At 44.4% G+C, this 23027-nt stretch overlaps 1 pseudogene; it reads left to right on the forward strand.

Moving 5' to 3' along the window:
- Positions 1 to 278: 278 nt before the first annotated feature.
- LOC119350569 lies at positions 279 to 20660 on the forward strand (annotated as a pseudogene).
- The last annotated feature ends 2367 nt before the right edge of the window (positions 20661 to 23027 follow it).

The following is a 23027-nucleotide window of genomic DNA, read 5'->3' on the forward strand; positions in this document are numbered from 1 at the left end:
TGTCATGCCCATTAGAATTTGACAAAGAAAGATGGTACGATGGGTATATGCCAAGGAAAAAGTAACTAGTCGGAGAAACTACGCAAGCTTTTTATTTATCGATCGTGTGTTGTAACTTTTCCCCTTCCGCAAGGTAGGGTTTTTCTCCTCTTTGGCGACTCCGTCGCCCGCGAGTTTCCCCTACCGATCGGATCTACTCCCCCCCTGAGTGATTGGCGATCGTCCTCACCTCCGGCCCTGCAACTCAAGGGAGTACGATGAACCCCCTAGAGGACACCATGTCGGGAACCAGTGCTGGCGGCGGCTCCAATGGGGCGCCGGATCTTGGTGACTTTCTGGAACAGCTCAACTTGGAAGATGAAATCTTTGATGATCTGGCGATCGATGAGGCGGATCCAGAGATCAATGATAGTGTAAGATGGCTCGCTCTTGCAAGTGTTCATACTGATAAATCCTTCATTCAAGCGGCCTTCTACAAGGATATGCGTGCGGCATGGAATCCGGCGCAGCGAGTTAGTTTTCGGCCTGTTGGCCCGGACCTTTTTGTGGTGCGCGTCCTGCTTGGGGGATTGGGAGCGTATGATGGATCAAGGGCCATGGCTCTTTCAGAATTGGCTTGTGTTGATGTGCCCTTATGATGGATTCACCAAAGCGGGTGAGTTTTTCATGCTAGTGTGGCTCCAAATCCACAAGATACCTGAGGGTTTCTGTAAGAAAAACATAATAGAACATCTGCTCAGGAACTCAGGAGATATACTGGAGATGAGATTGAATGGGAACACTCGTGGTGATTATATCCGGGTTAGGGTTTGTCATGATGTTCGTCGGCCCCTAAGAAAATTTGTTAGTATTGTGAGGGGAAAGGAGCGCCAAGTGTATTTGGTGCGCTATGAGAAACTTGCACGCTTCTGTAGCGTGTGTGGGCTGACTAGGCATGACTGCAAGGAGTGTGGCAATGGTGTTCATGATGAGAAAGATAAGAAGTTTGGTCCCTGGTTATAAGCGGATGGCCTTAATAAGCCTCAACAGAGGGATGGCCCTGGGCGAGGTAGGAATCCGAAGCAGCCTTCTGGGCAGGAGCAGCAAAAGAGCTTGGGAGAAAAATTGGTGACTGATCCTGAGGTTTTGGATACTTGATACGTCTCCAACGTATCTATAATTTTTGATTGTTCCATGCTACTATATTACCCGTTTTGGATGTTTATGGGCTTTACTTTACACATTTATATCATTTTTGGGACTAACCTACTAACCGGAGGCCTAGCCGTATTGTTGTTTTTTTGCCTATTTCAGTGTTTCGAAGAAAAGGAATATCAAACGGAGTGCAAACGGAATGAAACCTTTGGGAGCGTGATTTTTGGAACGAACGTGATCCAGAGGACTTGGAGTGGAAGTCAAGAAACAAGGGAGGCGGCCACGAGGGTGGAGGCCCCCCCTACTAGGCGCCCCCCTATCTCGTGGGCCCCTCGGGAGTCCACCGACCTACTTCTTCCTCCTATATATACCCATGTACCCTGAAAACATCAGAAGCAACCACGAAAAACTATTTCCACCGCCGTAACTTTCTGTATCCGCGAGATCCCATCTTGGAGCCTTTGTCGGTGCTCCGCCGGAGGGGGAATCGAACACAGAGGGCCTCTACATCATCTCCAAACCTCTCCGATGAGTTGTGAGTAGTTTACCACAGACCTTCGGGTCCATAGTTATTAGCTAGATGGCTTCTTCTCTCTCTTTGAATCTCAATACCATGTTCTCCTCGATCTTCTTGGAGATCTACTTGATGTAACTCTTTTTGCGGTGTGTTTGTCGAGATCCAATGAATTGTGGGTTTATGATCAAGATTATCTATGAGAAATATTTGAATCTCCTCTGAATTCTTTTATGTGTGATTAAGTTATCTTTGCAAGTCTCTTCGAATTATCAGTTTGGTTTGGCCTACTAGATTGATCTTTCTTTCAATGGGAGAAGTGCTTAGCTTTGGGTTCAATCTTAAGGTGTCCTTTCCCAGTGACAGCAGGGGCAGCAAGGCATGTATTGTATTGTTGTCACTGAGGATAAAAAGATGGGATTTATATCATATTGCACGAGTTTATCCCTCTACATCATGTCATCTTTCTTAATGCGTTACTCTGTTCTTTATGAACTTAATACTCTAGATGCATGCTGGATAGCGGTCGATGTGTGGAGTAATAGTAGTAGATGCAGGCAGGAGTCGGTCCTGGGAAAGTTTCTATACCTAGAAAACTTTATGATGAGTGGGAACCTACTATAAAGATGAAAATTAAAGATTATGAGTGTTATGCTTTGTGTGATTTGGGTGCTAGTGTTTCCACGATTCCGAAAACTTTATGTGATATTCTAGGTTTCCATGATCTTGATGATTGCTCTTTAAATTTGCACCTTGCGGATTCCACCATTAAAAAACCAATGGGAAGGATCAATGATGTTCTCATTATTGCAAATAGGAATTTGGTGCCCGTAGATTTTTATCGTTCTTGATATAGATTGCAATCTTTCATGTCCTATTATTCTTGGTAGACCTTTCCTTAGAACGATTGGTGCGATTATTGACATGGAGGAAGGGAATATTAGATTCCAATTTCCATTAAGGAGAGGCATGGAGCACTTTCCAAGAAAGAAAGTCAAATTACCTTATGAATCTATCATGCGAGCTACTTATGAATTGAGTGCCAAAGATGGCACTACTTAGATCTATCCTCGCTTTTATGCCTAGCTAGAGGCGTGAAACGATAGCGCTAGTTGGGAGGCAACCCAATTTTATCTTTGTTTTTTGTTTTTGCTTCTGTTCAGTAATAAATTTATCATCTACCTTCTGTTTAGATGTGTTTTTATGTTTTAATTAGTGTTTGTGCCAAGTAGAACCTATATGATAAACTATGATGATAGTTAATTTGATTCTGCTGAAAAACAGAAACTTTGCGCGCACGAAAATAATTTTGGTAATTTACAGAAATGTGCTTTTGCGTTGATTCGTTTTTATGTAGATCAATAGACAAATTTCCCAGGACTTCCTATTTTAGTAGGATTTTTAGAGTTCCAGAAGTATTCGAGAGTTACACATTGCTACAGATTGTTCTGTTTTTGACAGATTCTGCCTTTCGTGTGTTGTTTGCTTATTTTGATGCATATATGGCTAGTATGTAAGGGTATGAACCATAGAGAAGTTGGAATACAGTAGGTTTAACACCAATATAAATAAAGAATGAGTTCATTACAGTACCTTATGTGGTGGTTTTGCTTTCTTGCACTAACGAAGCTTATGAGATTTCCTGTTGAGTTTTGTGTTGTGAAGTTTTCAAGTTTTGGGTAAAGATTTGATGGATTATGGAATAAGGAATGGCAAGAGCCTAAGCTTGGGGATGCCCATGACACCCCAAGATATTCAAGAATAGCCAAAAGCCTAAGCTTGGGGATGCCCCGGGAAGGCATCCCCTCTTTCGTCTTCGTTTATTGGTAACTTTACTTGGAGCTATATTGTTTGGGAGCAACCCATTTGATTGGAATTTATTAGAATACTCTATGTGCTTCACTTATATCTTTTGAGCTAAATAGTTTTTTCTCTAGTGCTTCACTTATATCTTTTAGAGCACGGAGGTGGCTTAATTTTGAAGAAATTGTTAGTCTCTCATGCTTCACTTATATTATTTTGAGTGTCTCTTGGAATAGCATGGTATTTTCTATGGTTATAAAATTGGTCCTAGAATGGTGGGCATCCAAGTTGGGTATAATAAAAACTATCATAGGAAGTGAATTGGATGCTATGATCATTTTGATACTTGATAATTGTTTTGAGATATGGAGGTAGTGATATTAGAGTCATGCTAGTTGGGTGATTATGAATTTAAAGAATGCTTGTGTTGAAGTTAGCAAGTCCCGTAGCATGCACGTATGGTGAAAGTTGTGTAACAAATTTGAAACATGAGGTGTTCTTATATTGTGCATCCTTATGAGTGGCGGTCGGGGACGAGCGATGGCATTTTCCTACCAATCTATCCCCCTAGGAGCATGCGCGTAGTGCTTGGTTTTTGATGACTTGTAGATTTTTGCAATAAGTATATGAGTTTTTTTTACTAATGTTGAGTCCATGGATTATACGCACTCTCACCCTTCCATCATTGCTAGCCTCTTCGGTACCGTGCATTGCCCTTTCTCAGCTTGAGAGTTGGTGCAAACTTCGCCGGTGCATCCAAACCCCGTGATATGATACGCTCTATCACACATAAACCTCCTTATATCTTCCTCAAAATAGCCACCATACCTACCTATTATGGCATTTCCATAGCCATTTCGAGATATATTGCCATGCAACTTTCAACCGTTCCGTTTATCATCATGACACGCATCATTATTGTCATATTGCCTTGCATGATCATGTAGTTGACATCGTATTTGTGGCAAAGCCACCATGCATACTTTTTCATACATGTCACTCTTGATTCATTGCCCATCCCGGTACACCGCCGGAGGCATTCATATAGAGTCATATCTTGTTCTAGTTTTGGGTTGTAATTCATGAGTTGTAAATAAATAAAAGTGTGATGATCATCATTATTAGAGCATTGTCCCCAAATAAAAAAAAGGAAAGGCCAGAAAAAAAAAGAAAGGCCAAAGTAAAAAAAAGAAAGGCCAAAAAAAAAGTCCCAAAGAAAATAAAATAAAATAAAAAGGGGGCAATGTTACTATCCTTTTCCACACTTGTGCTTCAAAGTAGCACCATGTTCTTCATGTAGAGAGTCTCATATGTTGTCACTTTCATATACTAGTGGGAGTTTTTCATTATAGAACTTGGCTTGTATATTCCTACGATGGGCTTCCTCAAAATGCCCTAGGTCTTCGTGAGCAAGCAAGTTGGATGCACACCCGCTTAGTTTCTTTTGCTGAGCTTTCATACATTTATAGCTCTAGTGCATCTGTTGCATGGCAATCCCTGCTCCTCATGTTGACATCAATTGATGGGCATCTCCATAGCCCGTTGATTATCCTCGTTAATGTGAGATTTTCTCTTTTTTGTCTTCTCCACACAATCCCCATCATCATATTCTATTCCACCCATAGTGGTATATCCATGGCTCACGCTCATGTATTGCGTGAAAGTTAAAAAAGTTTGATATTATTTAAGTACGAAACAATTGCTTGGCTTGTCATCGGGGGTGTATAAAATGGGAGCATTTTTGTGTGACAAAAATGAAGCATGACCTAACTATATGATTTTGTAGGGCTGAACTTTCTTTAGCCATGTTATTTTGAGAAGACATGATTGCTTTGATTAGTATGCTTGAAGTATTACTATTTCTTATGTCAATATGAACTTTTATTTTGAATCATTTGGATCTGAACATTCATGCCACAATAAAAAAATTACATTGAGAATTATGCTAGGTCACATTCCACATCAAAAATTCTGTTTTTATCATTTACCTACTCGAGGACGAGCAGGAATTAAGCTTGGGGATGCTTGATACGTCTCCAAGGTATCTATAATGTTTTATTGTTCCATGCTATTATATTACCCGTTTTGGATGTTTATGGGCTTTACTTTACACATTTATATCATTTTTGGGACTAACCTACTAACCGGAGGCCCAGCCCGTATTGCTGTTTTTTTGCCTATTTGAGTGTTTCGGAGAAAAGGAATATCAAACGGAGTCCAAACGAAATGAAACCTTCGGGAGCATGATTTTTGGAACGAACGTGATCCAGAGGACTTGGAGTGGAAGTCAAGAAACAAGCGAGGTGGCCACAAGGGTGTAGGGCACCCCCCTACTAGGCGCGTCCCCTATCTCGTGGGCCCCTTGGTAGTCCACCGACCTACTTCTTCCTCCTATATATACTCATGTACCCCGAAAACATCAGAAGCGACCACGAAAAATTATTTCCACCGCCGTAACCTTCTGTATCCGCGAGATCCCATCTTGGAGCCTTCGCCGGTGCTCCGCCGGAGGGGGAATCGATCATGGAGGGCCTCTAGATCATCTCCAAGGCCTCTACAATGAGCTGTGAGTAGTTTACCACAGACCTGTTGGGGATCGTAGCAGAAATTTAAAATTTTCTACGCATCACCAAGATCAATCTATGGAGTAATCTAGCAATGAGGGGAAGGGGAGTGCATCTACATACCCTTGTAGATCGCTAAGCGGAAGCGTCGCAAGAACGCGGATGAGGTAGTCGTACTCGTGGCGATTCAGATCGCGGTCAATTCCGATCTAAGGTCGAACAATGGCGCCTCCGCGTTCAACACACGTGCAGCCCGGTGACGTCTCCCATGGCTTGATCCAGCAAGGAGAGAGGGAGAGGTTGGGGAAGACTTCGTCCAGCAGTAGCACGACGGCATGGTGGTGGTGGAGGAGTGCGGTACTCCAGCAGGGCTTCGCCAAGCACTACGAGAGACGAGGAGGGAGAGAGGTAGGGCTGCGCCTTAGGAGAGAGAGACTCATGTGTTGGGCAGCCCCAAAACCTCCACTATATATAGGGGGAAGGGAGAGGGGGAGGCGCCCTAGGGTTTACCCTAGGGGGGGGGTAGCGGCCAGGGCAGATGGGATCTACCCTTTGGGTGACTTGGCCCCCAAGCCAGGAGGTGGGAACCCTAGATGGGGCGCCCCAAACCCCCTGGTCACGTGGGAATAGGTGAGGGGGGCGCACAGCCCCTTAGTGGGATGGTTTGCCCCCTCCCCTTGGCCCATTAAGCCCCCCTAACACTTGTCGTGGCTATCGAAACACCTTTCGGTCATGCTGGTCATCACCCGGTACCTCCGGAACACTTCCGGACTCCAAAACCCTTCGTCCAATATATCAATCTTCACCTCCGGACCATTCCGGGACTCCTCGGGACATCCGGGATCTCATCCGGGACTCCGAACAACATTCGGTAACCGTGTACATACCTTCCCTATAACCCTAGCGTCATCGAACCTTAAGTGTGTAGACCCTACAGGTTCGGGAACCATGCAAACATGACCGAGACAACTCTCCGGCCAATAACCAATAGCGGGATCTGGATACCCATGTTGGCTCCCACATGTTCCACGATGATCTCATTGGATGAACCACGATGTCAAGGATTCAATCAATCCCGTATACAATTCCCTTTGTCTACTGGTATAATACTTGCCCGAGATTCGATCATCGGTATGCCGATACCTTGTTCAATCTCGTTACGACAAGTCTCTTTACTCATTCCGTAACACATCATCCCGTGATCAACTCCTTGATCACATTGTGCACATTATGATGATGTCCTACCGAGTGGGCCCAGAGATACCTCTCCATCACACGGGGTGACAAATCCCAGTCTCGATTCATGCCAACCCAACAGACACTTTCAGAGATACCCGTAGTGCACCTTTATAGCCACCCAGTTACATTGTGACATTTGGTACACCCAAAGCATCCTACAGTATCCGGGAGTTGCACAATCTCATGGTCTAAGGAAAAGATACTTGACATTTAGAAAAGCTTTAGCATACGAACTACACGATCTTGTGCTAAGCTTAGGATTGGGTCTTGTCCATCACATCATTCTCCTAATGATGTGATCCCGTTATCAATGACATCCAATGTCCATGGTCAGGAAACCATGACCATCTGTTGATCAACGAGCTAGTCAACTAGAGGCTCACTAGGTACATGTTGTGGTCTATGTATTCACACATGTATTGCGGTTTCCGGTCAATACAATTATAGCATGAATAATAGACAATTATCATGAACAAGGAAATACAATAATAACCATTTTATTATTGCCTCTAGGGCATATTTCCAACAGTCTCCCACTTGCACTAGAGTCAATAATCTAGTTCACATCACTATGTGATTGTAATGAATCTACACCCATGAGGTTTGATCATATCTCACTTGTGAGAGAGGTTATTAGTCAACGGATCTGAACCTTTCAAATCCGTGTGTGCTTTGCAAATCTCTATGTCATCTCCTAGATGCAGCTACCACACTCTATTTGGAGCTATTCCAAATAACTGTTCTACTATACGAATCCGGTTTACTACTCAGAATAATCCAAATTAGTGTCAAAGTTTGCATCGGCGTAACCCTTTACGACGAACTCTTTTACCACCTCCATAATCGAGAAAATTCCTTAGTCCACTAGTTACTAAGGATAAGTTTGACCGCTGTCCTGTGATCCATTCCTGGATCACTCTTGTACCCCTTGACTGACTCATGGCAAGGCACACTTCAGGTGCGATACACAGCATAGCATACTAAAGATCCTACGTCTGAAGCATAGGGGACGACCTTCATCCTTTCTCTCTCTTCTACCATGGTCATGTCTTGAGTCTTACTCAATACTCACACCATATAACACAGCCAAGAACTCCTTCTTTACTGATCTATTTTGAACTCCTTCAAAATCTTGTCACGGTATGTATTCATTTGAAAGTACTATTAAGCATTTTGATCTATCCTTATAGATCTTGATGCTCAATGTTCAAGTAGCTTAATCCAGGTTTTCCATTGAAAAACACTTTTCAAATAACCCTATATGCTTTCCAGAAATTCTACATCATTTCCGATCAACAATATGTCAACAACATATACTCATCAGAAATGCTATAGTGCTCCACTCACTTCTTTGGAAATACAAGTTTCTCATAAACCTTGTATAAACCCAAAATCTTTGATCATCTCATCAAAGCGTATATTCCAACTCCGAGATGCTTACTGCAGTCCTTAGAGGGATTGCTGGAGCTTTGCAACTTGTTAGCATCTTTCAGGATTGACAAAACCTTCTGGTTGTATCACATACAACCTTTCCTCAAGAAAATTGTCGAGGAAACAATGTTTTTTTACATCCTATCTGCAAGATTTCATAAATAATGCAGTAACTAATATAAATCCAACAGACTCTTAGCATCGCTACGAGTGAGAAAGTCTCATCGTAGTCAACTCCTTGAACTTGTCGGAAAACATCTTAGCGACAAGTCGAGCTTTCTTAATGGTGACACTTACCATCATTGTCCATCTTCCTTTTAGAATCCATCTGTACTCAACAGCCTTATGACCATCGAGTAGTTCTTCCAAAGTCTATACTTTGTTTTCATACATGGATCCTCTCTCGAATTTTATGGCCTCGAGCCATTTGTCGGAATCCGGGCCCACCATCGCTTCTCCATGGCTCGTAGGTTCATTGTTGTCTAGCAACATGACCTCCAAGATAGGATTACCGTACCACTCTGAAGTAGTACGCATCCTTGTCGACCTACGAGGTTTGGTAGTGACTTGATCCGAAGTATCATGATCACTATGATAAGCTTCTACTTCAATTGGTGTAGGCGCCACAGGAACAACTTCCTGTGCCCTGCTACACACTAGTTGAAGTGATGGTTCAATAACCTTATCAAGTCTCCACCATCCTCCCACTCAGTTCTTTCGAGAGAAACTTTTCCTCGAGAAAGGACCCATTTCTAGAAACAATCACTTTTGCTTCCGGAACTGAGACAGGAGGTATACCCAACTGTTTTTGGGTTTCCTATGATGATTCATTTATCCACTTTGCGTTTGAGCTTATCAACCTGAAACCTTTTTTTTCACATAAGCGTCACAACCCCAAACTTTTAAGAAACGACAGCTTAGGTTTCTCCAAACCATATTTCATACGGTGTCGTCTCAACGGAATTGTGTGGTGCCCTATTTAAAGTGAATGCGGTTGTCTCTAATGCCTAACCCATGAATGATAGTGGTAATTCGATATGAGACACCATGGTATGCACCATATCTAATAGGGTGCAGCTATGATGTTCGGACACACCATCACACTATGGTGTTCCAGGCGATATTAGTTGTGAAATTTTTTCCACAATGTCTTAATTGCATACCAAACTCATAACTCAGATACTCATCTCTATGATCATATCATAGACATTTTATCCTCTTGTCACGGCGATCTTCAACTTCACTCTGAAATTACTTGAACCTTTCAATAATTCAGATTTGTGTTTCATCAAGTAAACATACTTAGAATCTACTCAAATCATCTATGAAGTAAGAACATAACGATATCCACTGCATGCCTCAACACTCATTAGACTGCACACATCAAAATGTATTACTTCCAACAAGTTGTTTTCTTGTTCCATCTTACTGAAACCGAGGCTTTTCAGTCATCTTGCCCATGTGGTATGATTTGCATGTCTCAAGTGATTCAAAATCAAGTGAGTCCAAACGATCCATCTGCATGGAGTTTCTTCATGCATATACACCAATAGACATGGTTCGCATGTCTCAATCTTTTCAAAAACGAGTGAGTCCAAAGATCCATCAACATGGAGCTTCTTCATGCGTTTTATACCAATATAACTTACATGGCAGTGCCACAAGTAGGTGGTACTATCATTACTATCTTATATCTTTTGGCATGGACATGTGTATCACTACGATCGAGATTCAATAAACCATTCATTTTAGGTGCAAGACCATTGAAGGTATTATTCAAATAAACAGAGTAACCATTATTCTCCTTAAATGAATAATCGTATTGCGATAGACATAATCCAATCATGTCTATGCTCAACGCAAACACCAAATAACAATTATTTAGGTTTATCACCGATCCCGATGGTAGAGGGAGCGTGCGATGTTTGATCACATCAACCTTGGAAATACTTCCAACACATATCATCATCTCACCTTTAGTTAGTATCCGTTTATTCTATAGCCTTTTATCTCGAGTTACTAACACTTAGCAACCGAACCGGTATCTATTACCATGGTGCTACTAGGAGTACTAGTAGAGTACACATTAATATAATGTATATCCAATATACTTCTGTCGGCCTTGCATGCCTTCTTATCTACCAAGTATCTAGGGTAATTCTGCTCCAGTGACCGTTCCCCTTATTACAGAAGCACTTAATCTCGGGTTTGGGTTCAACCTTGGGTTTCTTCACTAGAGCAGCAGCTGATTTGTCGTTTCATGAAGTATCCCTTCTTGCCCTTGCCCTTTTTGAAACTAGTGGTTTCACTAACCATCAACAATTGATGCTCCTTCTTGATTTCTACTTTCGTGGTGTCAAACATCGCGAATATTTCAAGGATCATCATATCTATCCCTGATATGTTATAGTTCATCACGAAGCTCTAGCAGCTTGGTGGCAATGACTTTGGAGAAACATCACTATCTCATTTGGAAGATCAACTCCCACTCGATTCAAGTGATTGTTGTACTTAGACAATCTGAGCACAAGCTCAACGATTGAGCTTTTCTCCCTTAGTTTGCAGGCTAAGAAAATCGTCGGAGGTCTTATACCTCTTGACGTGGGCACGAGCCTGAAATCCCAATTTCAGCCCTCGAAACATCTCATATGTTCCACGGCATTTCGAAACCGTCTTCGGTGCCTCAATTCTAAACCGTTTAACATTACTGAACTATCACGTAGTTATCAAAACGTGTATGTCAAATGTTCGCAACATCCACAGGCGACGTTCGAGGTTCAGCACACCGAGCGGTGCATTAAGGACATAAGCCTTCGACGCAGCAATGAGGACAATCCTCAGTTTACAGACCCAGTCCGCATAATTGCTACTATCAACTTTCAACTAAATTTTCTCTAGGAACATATCTAAAATAGTAGAACTAAAACGCGAGCTACGACATAATTTGCAAAGACCTTTTTGACTATGTTCAGGATAATTAAGTTCATCTAATGAACTCCCACTCAGATAGACATCCCTCTAGTCATCTAAGTGATACATGATCCGAGTCAACTAGACCGTGTCCGATCATCACGTGAGACGGACTAGTCATCATCGGTGAATATCTTCATGTTGATCGTATCCACTATACGTCTCATGTTCGACCTTTCGGTCTCTTGTGGTCCGAGGCCATGTCTGTACATGCTAGGCTCGTCAAGTCAACCTAAGTGTTTCGCGTTGTAAATCTGGCTTACACCCGTTGTATGTGAACGTTAGAATCTATCACACCCGATCATCACGTGGTGCTTCGAAACAACGAACTTTCGCAATGGTGCACAGTTAGGGGGAACACTTTCTTGAAATTATTATGAGGGATCATCTTATTTACTACCATCGTTCTAAGCAAATAAGATGCATAAACATGATAAACATCACATGCAATCAAAAAGTGACATGATATGGCCAATATCATTTTGCTCCTTTTGATCTCCATCTTCGGGGCTCCATGATCATCATCGTCACCGGCATGACACCATGATCTCCATCATCGTGTCTCCATGAAGTTGTCTCGCCAACTATTACTTCTACTACTATGGCTAACGGTTTAGCAATAAAGTAAAGTAATTACATGGCATTGTTCAATGACACGTAGGTCATACAATAAATTAAGACAACTCCTATGGCTCCTGCCGGTTGTCATACTCATCGACATGCAAGTTGTGATTCCTATTACAAGAACATGATCAATCTCATATATCACATATCATTCATCACATTCTTTTGGCCATATCACATCACATAGCATACCCTGCAAAAACAAGTTAGACGTCCTCTAATTGTTGTTTGCATGTTTTACGTGACTGCTATGGGTTTCTAGCAAGAACGTTTCTTACCTACGCAAAAACCACAACATGATATGCCAATTGCTATTTACCCTTCATAAGGACCCTTTTCATCGAATCCAATCCGACTAAAGTGGGAGAGGCTGGCACCCGCTAGCCGCCTTATGCAACAAGTGCATGTCAGTCGGTGGAACCTGTCTCACGTAAGTGTACGTGTAAGGTCGGTCCGGGCCGCTTCATCCCACAATACCGTCGAAACAATATTGGACTAGTAATGGTAAGCATATTGAACAAAATCAATGCCCACAACAACTTGTGTTCTACTCGTGCATAGAAACTACGCATAGACCTAGCTCATGATGCCACTGTTGGGGATCGTAGCAGAAATTTAAAATTTTCTACGCATCACCAAGATCAATCTATGGAGTAATCTAGAAACGAGGGGAAGGGTTGTGCATCTACATACCCTTGTAGATCGCTAAGCGGAAGCGTTGCAAGAACGCGGGTGAGGTAGTCGTACTCGTGGCGATTCAGATTGCGGTCGATTCCGATCTAAGCGCTGAACAACGGCGCCTCCGTGTTCAACACACGTGCAACCCGATGACGTCTTCCATGCCTTGATCCAGCAAGGAGAGAGGGAGAGGTTGGGGAAGACTCCGTCCAGCAGCAGCACGAGGGCGTGGTGGTGGTGGAGGAGCGCGGTACTCCAACAGGGCTTCGCCAAGCACTACGAGAGACGAGGAGGGAGAGAGGTAGGGCTGCGCCTTGGGGGAGAGAGACTCGTGTGTTGGGCAGCCCCAAAACCTCCACTATATATAGGGGGAAGGGAGAGGGGAGGCGCCCTAGGGTTTCCCCTAGGGGGGCGGCGGCCAGGGCAGATGGGATCTCCCCTTTGGGTGACTTGGCCCCCAAGCCAGGAGGTGGGAACCCTAGATGGGGCGCCCCAAACCCCCTGGTCACGTGGGAATAGGTGAGGGGGCGCACAGCCCCTTAGTGGGCTGGTTTGCCCCCTCCCCTTGGCCCATGAAGCCCCCCAACACTTGCCGGGGCTCCCGAAACACCTTTCGGGCATGCTGGTCATCACCTGGTACCTCCGAAACACTTCCGGACTCCAAAACCCTTCGTCCAATATATCAATCTTCACCTCTGGACCATTCCGGGACTCCTCGTGACATCTGGGATCTCATCCGGGACTCTGAACAACATTCAGTAACCGCGTACATACCTTCCCTATAACCCTAGCGTCATCGAACCTTAAGTGTGTAGACCCTACAGGTTCGGGAACCATGCAGACATGACCGAGACAACTCTCCGGCCAATAACCAATAGCGGGATCTGGATACCCATGTTGGCTCCCACATGTTCCACGATTATCTCATCGGATGAACCACGATGTCAAGGATTCAATCAATCCCGTATACAATTCCCTTTGTCTACCGGTATAGTACTTGCCCGAGATTCGATCATCGGTATGCTGATACCTTGTTCAATCTCGTTACCAGCAAGTGTCTTTACTCGTTCCGTAACACATCATCCCGTGATCAACTCCTTGATCACATTGTGCACATTATGATGATGTCCTACCGAGTGGGCCCAGAGATACCTCTTCGTCACATGGAGTGACAAATCCCAGTCTCGATTCGTGCCAACCCAACAGACACTTTCAGAGATACCCGTAGTGCACCTTTATAGCCATCCAGTTATGTTGTGACATTTGGTACACCCAAAGCATTCCTACGATATCCGGGAGTTGCACAATCTCATGGTCTAAGGAAAAGATACTTGACATTTAGAAAAGCTTTAGCATACGAACTACACGATCTTGTGCTAAGCTTAGGATTGGGTCTTGTCCATCACATCATTCTCCTAATGATGTGATCCTGTTATCAGTGACATCCAATGTCCATGGTCAGGAAATCATGACCATCTGTTGATCAACGAGCTAGTCAACTAGAGGCTCACTAGGGACATGTTGTGGTCTATGTATCCACACATGTATTGCGGTTTCCGGTCAATACAATTATAGCATGAATAATAGAAAATTATCATGAACAAGGAAATACAATAATAACCATTTTATTATTGCCTCTAGGGCATATTTCCAACAAGACCTTCAGGTCCGTAGTTATTAGCTAGATGGCTTCTTCTCTCTCTTTGAATCTCAATACCATGTTCTCCTTGATCTTCTTGGAGATCTATTCGATGTAACTCTTTTTGCGGTGTGTTTGTCGAGATCCGATGAATTGTGGGTTTATGATCAAGTTTATCTATGAGAAATATTTGAATCTCCTCTGAATTCTTTTGTGTGTGATTAAGTTATCTTTGCAAGTCTCTTCGAATTATCAGTTTGGTTTGGCCTACTAGATTGATCTTTCTTGCAATGGGAGAAGTGCTTAGCTTTGGGTTCAATCTTGCGGTGACCTTTCCCAGTGACAGCAGGGGCAGCAAGGCACGTATTGTATTGTTGCCACTTGCTATCGAGGATAAAAAGATGGGGTTTATATCATATTGCATGAGTTTATCCCTCTACATCATGTCATCTTCCTTAACGCGTTACTCCGTTCTTTATGAACTTTGCTGGATAGCAGTCGATGTGTGGAGTAACAGTAGTAGATGCAGGCAGGAGTCGGTCTACTTGTCACGGACGTGAATCCTATATACATGATCATGCCTAGATAATCTCATAATTATTCGCTTTTCTATCAATTGCTCGACAGTAATTTGTTCACCCACCGTAATGCTTATGCTATCTTGAAAGAAGCCACTAGTGAAACCCTTGAAAGCTCCGGGAGCGGATGGTTTCCCGACCAGATTTTACCAAAGGAATTGGTCATCTCTAAAAGTTGAAATTATTGCTCCTGTGTTGGAGTTCTTTACTTCAGGTTCAATGCTAGAGGGAGTGAATGATACGGCGATTGCTTTAATTCCTAAAGTTCCTCACCCCAAGGAGCTGGAGGACTTTAGGCCATTTAGCCTATGCAATGTTATTTACAAGATCGTGTCCAAGTGCTTGGTTAATCGACTCCGACCTCTGCTTGCGGAGCTGATTTCGAAGAACCAAAGTGCATTTATTCCGTGTCGCCTCATCTCGGACAAGTCTATTATTGCTTTTGAGTGTATCCATCACATATAGAGTTTGAAGAATAATAGCCGGGCGGCTTGTGCTTATAAACTTGATCTTTCGAAGGCGTACGATCATGTTGATTGGGCATTCTTGGAACATGCCCTAGGTAAATGGGGTTTTTCGGATCAGTGGATAGCATGGATTATGACATGTGTTAAATCAGTAAGATACTCGGTAAAATTCAATGGGAAACTTTTGAAGGTGTTTACCCCATCTAGGGGACTTCGACAAGGTGACCCACTATCCCCATTTTTATTACTATTTATTGCTGATGCCTTGTCTACCCTGATATCCAAATCAGTGAATGAGGGGAATTTGAAGGGGGTGAATATTTGTCGTGGTGTGCTGATCATATCTCACCTCCTATTTGTGGATGACACTATGATGTTTTTCGAAGCTTCAGGCGAACAAGCAAATATTGTAAAAGGTTTGTTGAACACTTATTCCTCAGCGACGGGTCAACTCATTAACCCCGAGAAGTGTTCCATTCTTTTTTCGGATAATTGCAATGAGCCGGTGGCGGAAGAGGTAAAGAGCATTCTGGAGATAACACAACATGTGTTCGAGCCAAAATATTTAGGCCTTCCTGTGCCAGAGGGAAGAGTGCACAAGGGGCAGTTCAAAACTCTACAGGAGAGGCTAAGGAAGAGGCTAGTTGACTGGAGTGAACAATACATGTCAGTTGGAAACAAGGAGATCTTGATAAAGGCCATGGCTCAAGCAATCCCCACTTATGTCATGAGCGTGTTCCGGTTACCTGCATCAGTATGTGACGACCTAACCAAAATGATTAGGCAGTACTGGTGGGGTGCGGAAAATGGTAAGAGAAAGATGGCTTGGCTAAGTTGGGAGAAAATGATGCTACCAAAAGATATGGGGGCCATGGGGTTTCGGGATATGCGGGCGTTCAACCAAGCGCTGCTGGCCAAGCCAGCGTGGCGCCTACTGGACAGCCTGGACAACCTTTGTGTTGGGGAACGTTGTAGAAAATAAAAAATTTCTATGCTTTCACCAAGATCAATCTATGAGTTCATCTAGCAACAAGAGAGAGGAGTGCATCTACATACCGTTGTAGATCGCGAGCGGAAGTGTTCAAGAGAACGGGGTTGAGGGAGTCGTACTCGTCGTGATCCAAATCACCGGAGATCCTAGCGCCGAACGGACGGCACCTCCGTGTTCAACACACGTACGGTCAGAGAGACGTCTCCTCCTTCTTGATCCAGCAAGGGGGAAGGAGAGGTTGATGAAGATCCAGCAGCATGACGACGTGGTGGTGGATGCAGCAGCGATCTCGGCAGGGCTTCGCCAAGCGTCTGCGAGAGGGAGAGGTGTAGCAGAGGGAGAGGGAGGCGCCAAGAGCATGTGTGTGGCTGCCCTCCCTCCCCCCTCTTTATATAGGCCCCCTAGGGGGGGCGCCGGCCCTAGGAGATGGGATCTCCAAGGGGGGCGGCGGCCAGGGGGGTGGCTTGCCCCCCAAGGCAAGTGGAGGCGCCCCCACCCCTAGGGTTTCCCAACCCTAGGCGCAAGGGGGCCCAAGGGGGGCGCACCAGCCCACCAGGGGCTGGTTCCCCTCCCACTTCAGCCCATGGGCCCCTCCGAGATAGGTGGCCCCACCCGGTGGACCCCCGGGACCCTTCCGGTGGTCCCGATACAATATCGGTAACCCCCAAAACTTTCCCGATGGCCGAAACTTCACTTCCTACATATAATTCTTTACCTCCGGACCATTCCGGAACTCCTCGTGACGTCCGGGATCTCATCCGGGACTCCGAACATCTTTCAGCTTACTGCATACTCATATCTCTACAACCCTAGCGTCACCAAACCTTAAGTGTGTAGACCCTACGGGTTCGGGAGACATGAAGACATAACCGAGATGCCTCTCCGGTTAATAACCAACAGCGGGATCTGGATACCCATGTTGGCTCCCACATGCTCCTCGATGATCTCATCGGATGAACCACGATGTCGAGGACTCGAGCAATCCCGTATACAATTCACTTTGTCAATCGGTACGTTACATGCCCGAGATTCGAACATCGGTATCCCAATACCTCATTTAATCTCGTTACCGGCAAGTCACTTTACTCGTACCGTAATGCATGATCCCGTGACCAGACACTTGGTCACATTGAGCTCATTATGATGATGCATTACCGAGTGGGCCCAGAGATACCTCTCCGTCATACGGAGTGACAAATCCGAGTCTCGATTCGTGCCAACCCAACAGACACTTTCGGAGATACCTGTAGTGCACCTTTATAGTCACCAGTTACGTTGTGACATTTGGCACACCCAAAGCACTCCTACGGTATCCGGGAGTTGCACAATCTCATGGTCTAAGGAAATGATACTTGACATTTGGAAAAGCTCTAGCTAAACGAACTACACGATCTTTGAGCTATGCTTAGGATTGGGTCTTGTCCATCACATCATTCTCCTAATGATGTGATCCCGTTATCAATGACATGCAATGCCCATAGTCAGGAAACCATGACTATCTGTTGATCAACGAGCTAGTCAACTAGAGGCTCACTAGGGACACGTTGTGGTCTATGTATTCACACGTGTATTATGATTTCCGGATAACACAATTATAGCATGAATAATAGACTATTATCATGAACAAAAAATATAATAATAACCATTTTATTATTGCCTCTAGGCATATTTCCAACACTTTGTGCCCGTTTATTGCGTGCTAAATACTACCCACGGGGTAATTTACTCGACACTATTTTTTCCTCAAACTCGTCAGCGGTCTGGAAATGTATTGTTCATGGGCTGGAACTTCAAAAGAAGGGTATTATTTGGCGTGTTGGTGATGGCACCTTAATCAAGACTTGGAGAGATGCTTGGATCCCGAGAGGACATAACTTTAGACCGGTCACACCAAAGAGGAATTGCCGGTTTAATTGGGTGGCTGACTTTTTGAATGAACACGGGGCATGGAATGAACAAAGGCTGAGGGAACACTTTTGGGAACTCGGTGTTCATGAGATTTTGAAGATCCGCACTTCACCATGGAATGGCCATGATTTCATTGCCTGGTTCCCGGAGCGGAGCGGTCAATTTTCGGTCCGGAGTGCATAACACCTTGCATGCCTTGGTGTCATATATGCATGCAAGGGCAGTCTGGATACAAATGCGAGATATATGGCGGCTGCCCCACCATGACTTGTTAAGGGACACAGGGAAGGACTGGCTGCTGAATGTTCTAGCAAATTGTGATGACGTGATGCAGGACTGCACAATCATGTTGATATGGAGGACCTGGAACCTAAGATCGGACTTAAACGCATGGGAAAGAGTCGCCTCCTCTAGCGGCTACGACTGATTTTTTGCAGAGTTATATGGACTCGCTGAATATTTGCAGGCGATATTCCACAGAAGAAGTAATCAAAGGCAAGATGCCCATGCTTCAGGAAGCGGCCACGGTGGCTCCTGCACCGTGCATTCCCTTGCCGTGGCCGAGGACGCCGCCTGACCGAGCAGCTCTGTCTGTGGACGGAGCGTTCATGCATGCGGATGGCACGACGACGGCGGGTATGATATTGCGACGGCACGACGAGAGCGTGATCTTTGCGGCATACAAATGCATATTCAACTGCAACGACGCTCTTGAGGCAGAACTACATGCAATAATGCAAGGCCTGGCTCTAGCCCTGCAGCACTGCACTAGCCCGATCGTAGTGTAGTCCGATTCTTCAATGGCGCTTGCGGCAATGACTGGAGAAAGCTTATCCTATGGACATTTAGTAGCTGAGATTCGGCATCTCATGGGTGTTCGAGAGTTTATTCCGTCAAAAATAAGACGTGGGCAGAATAGGGTAGCACATCGGTTGGCATTGTATAGCCATACAGAAAGTACAACTGTTGTATGGCTTCGTACTGTTCCACCATATGTTGAGGAGTTGGTGCCTCTCGATTGTAACCCTATACATTTGGAATAAAACTCTTTTACCATCGCAAAAAAAAAAGTCGGAGAAACTACGCGCAAATGAAATTCAAGAACCGAAGTTTCGGTCCCGTACACTCTACTCTACAGATCGCAGCAATATTTGAACAAAATAAAGGAGGAAACGCAGAACTCTCGCGACTCAATTTGAGAATCGGCCTGCCACCCCAGCAATCGGCTCCTCTCGCCACGTCAGCGATCCGCGGCATCTCTCTCGCGGATCCCCATCTTGACCGTCCACTGCATCCTCATCGAACGGCAGGCACACGCCTCCCCCGACCTCTCGCCCCCTTAAAAATCCCCTTTCGCCCATCCCATCGCCACACCAATCACCACCGCTCCTCCAATCCGACATTTTCTCGCAGCCCGAACCAAGGCGAGTTCGTCGGCGACCATGTCTGGGCGCGGCAAGGGAGGCAAGGGGCTCGGGAAGGGCGGCGCCAAGCGCCACAGGAAGGTGCTGCGCGACAACATCCAGGGCATCACCAAGCCGGCGATCCGGCGCCTCGCTCGGAGGGGCGGCGTGAAGCGCATCTCCGGCCTCATCTACGAGGAGACCCGCGGCGTGCTCAAGATCTTCCTCGAGAACGTCATCCGCGACGCCGTCACCTACACCGAGCACGCCCGCCGCAAGACCGTCACCGCCATGGACGTCGTCTACGCGCTCAAGCGCCAGGGCCGCACCCTCTACGGCTTCGGCGGCTAGGCCCTTCGTGGTCGTCAATCTTCGTCTCCCCCCTGCAGATTTCTAAAGCTCGATGAGAACCTGACTTGTCTAGTTCGCTATTTCCCCTGTAGTTCCAAGTGAATCATGAAACAAAGCTATTCGCATCTGGAGTTTGGAAATCGAGCTTGTCTTTGTGCAAATACCGTGTTTGTGATTTTGTCTCGCTGGTTGGTCTGCTGCATCTCTGTCATGTAGTACGATAGTTGTTTCTTCTGTGATGTTAGGTTTTGTGCGCTTGGTAGTGAGATTGATTTGCAATCCTTTTACAAGGATTAGGAACATCATCTGCTCTGTATCTGCTATTTGTTCTGATGCATTTGTACTGGGAACCATTCATGATCCTTCTATTTTGCAGCAATGTGTGTAATTGAGATTGGGATTAGTCTGCATTTCATAAATCGATTTCTAGATTGATTTGCTTTGCCACTTGCTCTGTGCAAATCATCAAGTCGTTCTTGTTAGTCAGAAATGTCACTTGCTCTATTTCTGTTTTTTTGTGTGTTACTGTAGTAATACTTGATCTGATGCATTATACATTTTGGCAGTGGCTGCAACAACTTAATCCTTCAGTTTTTTTACTAGCTTATCAGCATAATTCTCCATATTCATTTTGCTAATCTCATATGATGCACCAGAGTAGGGAAGTTTGGCGAATTACTTCTTACTTGATGTGCTTACACCAGTGCCTTTAGAGGCGTAAGACAAAATAATTCTGCAGTTCTTGAGGCCTGCAAATGTCTGTATTAACAGGTTTAAAAACACTAGAGAACAATGAACTGTGAATCCTTGAATCCTAAAACGGTGAACTCCAGTAGCGATGAAAAATGAGAATAACAGCAATGCATTGCATTCGAGCAAGTTTCTGTAGACTATCTTCATATCTCAAGAACAGTTCCGATGAAGGAATAACAATTTGGCATTGGAGGACATGCTACAGCAAGTTGAATTGATATATAAAAGAAGTCTGTTCCTTGCAGAATAACTGAAGACAACTATTGTCATTTTGATAGACAAAATTCCATAGGAACATTACAATATTTCAATACATTCTTCCTTTGATACATTCCCAGGTCTGGACACCCTCCCACATGAACAATCTCAGGAACACCTTCTATGAAACCGAACACTTGATACAAGGAGGAGATGACACAATAAAAACTGTACACACACAAATCCTGAAGTGCACAATAAAATGACCCTCTAATTTTGTAAATAAATACAATCAGACTTTGTCACTCCTGCTAAAATTATGCACAATCATATTGGTGGAGAGAAGTAAAAAAAAATCACTATCAAGTATGGGCAACAAGATGACTGAAATTTTATAGGTGGAGAAAAGGATGAAACGACAAAGGTGAACATGGTTCCATGCGCACCCACGTGGATAATAAATTCGAAAACAATACTAGGAAATTTTTTGAACATCTGAGTTTTGGGGTATCAAACTTGGTTGACCATTCTACTGACATGTAAAATTTCGTGAAGTATTGACACCCGTGGTACTCTTAGTGAAGAAAATACAATTGAGACTTTACTATTCATCAAAGAGTGTTTTCTAACATAGCTTCGATCTTGTCATTTTTGGCCCAAATACCATTGAGGTCATCTCTTCGTGAAACTTCATACGCAAGTATACCGGTCGACTATGCGTGTTATAAATTTTTCCCAGATTTTTCTTTCATTTTTCTAGTATTTTTTTCCGAGTTTACTATGGCGTGGAACCAAGTTCACCAAATCCGCGTCCAAGAAAAGGAGTATCAAGTTCTTGGTGTTGTGTTTACTCGATTTACATAATCCAGTACCAAGTAGCGTAACCGTGCTTTTCAAGGTGTACACATCACATCTGTTCTGAACTTTAGATTGTTGTCGTAGAGCAAAAGGAATTCCAAGTAGTCGGATGAGGATTGTACTACATTTAATCTTGATAATAGGCGTTCCTCGTGCTTATAGGCGTAACCAGTATGATTGCAACGCTTGCGGAAGGCAATAGTGTCCTCTTTTCTGAAGAAAACCCCAAACCGACAGCTTAGTATTCTTCTTTATACCTTGCAAAAGTCTAAATTATGTCCCTTAGTATTGATTCATGTGTAATCAGATATCAAGATGTAAATATCAGCAACCAATATTGTCCTGCAACTTAAACTAAAGTGCTCAGTTCATTTTCTTTTTTCGCAAAGCTTGCATATAATCCCATTGATAGAAGGGTAGAAGAAAGTACATGTTTGGTTACATCACACAAGATGATGGTGCCAATCCTGGTGGGGCCGGCTCTTTCCCAACATCGTGCGTCGTCCTGGATAGTTTGCAACACGCGAGTGGCGGATGTCCGAGATTTGTCGAAGATACAACCGTTGCGGTACTTCCAAAGGTGTCAGGCCGAGAGTATGATGATCGAGGATAAACCTCGGCGTACGGAGGTTGGCATTTGGGAGCAAGAAGACGCCCACAAGTCCACAAAGGGGGTCGTCGGACATGGGGTGGATATCGTCGACCAACACCAAGCAAGAACCTCATGCCAGATTTGGCGCGAGAAGGGACATCCAACCATGAGGTAGTACATGGTTTCCGACACCTGATCGCAAAAGGAGTACAAATGCTCGTGGGAGGCCACACCGGGCTAAACAGTCCGCTATCCAGAAACAATCGAGAACGGCTAGCCAAGAGAACACCTTCACCTGCAGGGGAGCCCATGTTTTCCAGTGAAGGCGTTAG

This window comes from Triticum dicoccoides, chromosome 1B (assembly GCF_002162155.2).
Source record: "Triticum dicoccoides isolate Atlit2015 ecotype Zavitan chromosome 1B, WEW_v2.0, whole genome shotgun sequence".
NCBI classification, from domain to species: Eukaryota; Viridiplantae; Streptophyta; class Magnoliopsida; order Poales; family Poaceae; genus Triticum; species Triticum dicoccoides.